This window comes from Myotis davidii, unplaced genomic scaffold, assembly GCF_000327345.1.
Source record: "Myotis davidii unplaced genomic scaffold, ASM32734v1 scaffold217, whole genome shotgun sequence".
NCBI classification, from domain to species: domain Eukaryota; kingdom Metazoa; phylum Chordata; class Mammalia; order Chiroptera; family Vespertilionidae; genus Myotis; species Myotis davidii.
This window is the reverse complement of record NW_006290034.1, coordinates 7302502-7306878: the sequence shown is the minus strand read 5'-3', so window position 1 is coordinate 7306878 and position 4377 is coordinate 7302502. Positions and strand designations below refer to the sequence as shown.

Genomic DNA, 4377 nt, shown 5'->3' with positions numbered 1-4377 from the left:
GAGGAGCCTGAAGGATGGCGGTGCACGGGGCCCGTTGCACGCTTTTTGTTCCAATGCATCCTCTCCTTCCACGTGCCTGTTAGCGTTTCGCTGCTTTGTCACGACTGACTCGGTGCGACCAGCAGTTGCTAAAACTAGTTTGCAGTTAATTAATTCATCTTCACAAACGTCTTCACTACTTGGGCCGAGTTTCCAGCGTCTGCTTATAAATAGGCATCTGCTGATAACGGTAAAATGTATACAGGCTACTTTATCACAACCGGTTTTGAAAATTTTTCTTTTCACATTTTCTGGGGTGTTTTTTTTTTTTTTAAAGTGTGTACAGCGCCAATGTCCTGATAAAATAAACGTGGGATCGGTAACTACTGGTCTGTTGTGATAGGGCGAACTCTGAATTGTGTGAGTTTGGAAAGCCTGTGAGCAGGAATTAGGCATTAATAATTGTGATGTCCGCTCACAGCCCGCCCGGTGAGGTGAAGGAGAGAGTTTATGTATCTCCAGCCTTTTAGTTGAGCATTAAATCCAACTCTCACACCCTGGGGAACCATTTGCCTTCAAATTGCCATGCATTAGGTAAAGAATTGAAGACATCTACCCTTTAAACAGGTAATGGGTATTAGAAGTTGAACATACTTCAGTAATTAACTGTAAAGATGCTGTTCTTTCATCGGATTGCAGTGACTTTTGTTAAATATGCAAGTTTATGGTCTGGAGAGCATTCTGTGAGATTTTAGTAGCTGAATAGTTTTAAAGGTTCCGCTGTAAACTTAACACAATAGGCTGTAACATACCTAAACAGATTAAAAAGGGTGGAGGGGTGAGACCACTATAGGATGAAACCAACAAATTAGTGTTTCAATTATTTACATATCTTTTGGCTGTGTAAATATTAACTCATATAATATAAACTCTGGAAAAGATCTTAATGAACACTGAGGTTTCCTTATATTGCAGACTAGAGGCCCGGGGCATGAAATTTGTGCACTGGGGTTGGGGGCGGGGGGCCTCTAGGAGTCCTGGAGCTCTTGGGGGGATGTGCGATTGACAGCTTAGGCCTGCTCCTCCAGGGTCTAAGCCTGCAGTTGGCCATTCTTAGCACTGCCACAGGCGGGAGCTGCCCTCACCAGCTCAGGGCTTCTGGCTGAGTGGCGCTGGCCCTGTGGGAGCACATTGATCACCAGGGGGCTCTCTCCTGCGTTGAGCATCTGCCCCCTGGTGGTCAGTGGGTGTCATAGCAACCAGTCATTTCCCCATTCGGTCAATTTGCATATCAGCCTTTTATTATACAGGATAGGATTAGGAAACTGAGGTTGGAGGGTTCGTGATGTGTAATCTTAGTTCTGAAATCTTGTTAATGGTTTGGTGGGAATTACGTATTTTGACTCCCATTGAATCAGATTTGCATTCCTGAGCTTTTTCTAAAATTATAAATATGGATATAAATTATTTCATACTGAAAATTGATATTTTGGGTAATAACTTTTCCCAGCTTATGTCCTCCTTTTCCATTGTGTTTTCAATCCACTTCATAATTTGCATTCCTATGCAAGATTTAGGTCCCTGTAAATGCCTACATGGCCATTCTGGTTTTGTTGCAGATGAAGAGTTTGAGAAAACCAGATGAAAAAGTTGTGAATTTTTATGTATTCAGCAATTTGTTATTGGCTACCAGGCACTATGAGAGACTTAGGATATAAGATTTCCTTTCAGAGCTTTATTCCCATTCTAAAAGTTTTCAAACCATATTTCGAAATACGTATTTCTTCTATCCCTATCTAGTAAATTCTTGTATGCATAGTAATTGTTTATTAATTCATATCCCTTGAAGAAGTCTGAAAGTTATTATGCTACCTTTGATCCTCATTATCGCAAAAAACTAAGTTGTTTGATTAGTAACAAACCACAAAAGTGTATTAAAATTGAGCATTGTTTGTCTAGTACAGCAATTTTCAACCAGTGTGTCGCAAGAGGCACGCTGGTGTGCCGCAAGAATTTTTAAAAACATGCAATACCTGACTAGTTAGTTAGGCACACTGACGACCTCTTTTCCCTTAGATTGTCAAATAAATAAAGGGCAACAGCTAACACAACAATAACCATCTAGTGCAGTGGTTCTCAACCTTCCTAATGCCGCAACCCTTTAATACAGTTCCTCATGTTGTGGTGACCCCAACCATAAAATTATTTTCGTTGCTACTTCATAACTGTAATTTTGCTACTGTTAGGAGTCGTAATGTAAATATCTCATATGCAGAATGTATTTTCATTGTTACAAATTGAACACAATTAAAGCATAGTGATTAATCACAAAAACAATATGTAATTATATATGTGTTTTCCGATGGCCTTAGGCGACCCCTTGTGAAAGGGTCGTTCGATCCCCAAAGGGGTCGCGACCCACAGGTTGAGAACCGCTGATCTAGTGTGAACAAATCAAAATTATACCTATTTTTTGTCAGGTCAGCAAAAATGTGGGTTTTTTTTGGTGTGCCACAGAATTCTGGTGATCAGTTTATGTGTGGCATGTGATGAAAAGGGTTGAAAATCACTGACCTAGTATGAAAGCATTATCCATCATCACAACTGTTTTTATTTTTAAAGATTTTTTAGAATATATTCATAGACATTAAAGATGTATCAAAAAGAAGTCAGGATTATTACCTCAAAATACACCACAGTTAAACTTAGTCTTTTTTTATTTCTGACAATATATATAAATATTAAGACTATGTTGTCATTGAGATAATTATCAGTTCCTTTATTAGAAATGAGTTTTCAAATGAGTGGTTTATTTTCTTGGAAACTACAGTAATTGTTAAACCACTTCTCTTCCATCTTCTCCATTAAGTAGTTTTCTAGGTGACAGAGTAAATATACACAATCATTACACACAATCATGGTAGACTGATAATAAGAATGTTTATTTCTAATCTGCAGAGCAAGTATTTCAAACCTGAGGTACATCGACCTCTTTAGGGTTCCCCTTTTTGAGCAAAACAAAGGCCTGCATCTAATGTAGCAAACTGCTGAAAACACGATTTGAGGCAATTTCAAACACATTTGCTGATGCACCCAAAAGAGGGCAAGAAGATCCCCAAGTCAGTGAAGATGCCATTGTTTTTAAGTTATATGAACATACAGTTCCTTAATACAAAGGAAAGTCATTCTGCCTGAACTTGTGAAAATATATGCTCCTTTGCATTTTGTTCCCTCTCATGTTTGAGATAAAAGTCAATGGCCAAAGATTTACATAACCTGTGACATCATGATTACATAAGGCTGTGACACAATTCTGTGTGTGTTGCATCACAGGTTCTAGTTAACTTCACTCACATCAGTACAAGAGTTAGGAGCAGGAGTCCTTCTGTGGCTCTTTGCCACAGATTCCTTTGCAGTTTGTTCAAACGTATGGGCTCCTTGTCAGAATAATGTTTTTAAATGCATAAAATAAAATACAAAGGTATAATTGTCTAATTATCTTAATTGGATATTAAGTGCTTTTAAAAATAACAAATTAGATACGATCTTGTAGTAGGTCTACAGTAATTTTGAACTAGTGATCATGTTAAACAATTTCAAGATAGCTGTAGCCAGTGTATGAGGATATAAAAAATGTGTTTTCTGTAGGTGACAAAGGCACAGATACTGCTAATGCTGCTATGGTTTGTTGCCTACATTCACAGTTGAAATTAATTCTAAACTTTACTTAGAGGCTAATTGAAAGATCTTTTAATATAATTTTTTACCCCAACCAAGTTCACAGACTCCTTGAATTCCACCCACAATAGAGTATCAATCAATGATCAAATATATAACTTATAATGCCTATATATTTTGAGGAATTTCTTCTTTTTATAAAGGCTAAGTCATTGTAATCAAATCAGATTCAACAAAATTATGAGTTGTGATTAACAATAGGGTAATGGTGGCAACTAACAGAGCTGTATCCTACTTCTGCATACATGATCAGTAGCACTCTTCAGTAGATGTGAACTCCTGCTGTCATGGTATATACTCTAACCCTCAAAGAGAAACACCATTTCCATAAGATCATTATTGTTCTTTGGTCACTGCTCTGCATGATACTGTCAAGTAAGAAATGTCCAAACCTGTCAAGAATTTTTATGAGTTTGAGCACAAAACAATGGACAGGGTTTGTTTAAGGCAAAGATAAAATCTTTTACTAAAAATGTTATATACTTGGGGCATGACCATAACCTGCCCAGTTAGGAATTTATGATCAGATTACCCTACAAGGTTACTTTCCATAGAAATCTTTTTCATCCACAGTACCAGGGCTCAAACTTGTGGCCTATGCTAGTCTTCCTGCCATACAGATCCATTATAAAATGATCCTACTATCAAAAAGGAAAAGAG

General features: G+C 37.6%; 1 protein-coding gene across 3 annotated transcripts in view; it reads right to left on the bottom strand.

Annotated features, from left to right (window-relative positions):
- The window catches only part of LRIG2 (leucine-rich repeats and immunoglobulin-like domains 2), a 113292-nt gene extending 109244 nt beyond the window's left edge, over positions 1-4048 (bottom strand). For all 3 annotated transcript variants that reach the window (XR_001513735.1, XR_001513734.1, XR_001513736.1), the window contains exons 1-3: positions 4038-4048; positions 1481-1489; positions 825-826 (exon numbers count right to left, since the gene is read on the bottom strand). The gene's annotated coding sequence lies outside the window, so the exon portion shown is untranslated. The remainder of the gene's footprint in view (positions 1-824; positions 827-1480; positions 1490-4037) is intronic.
- Positions 4049-4377: the final 329 nt, after the last annotated feature.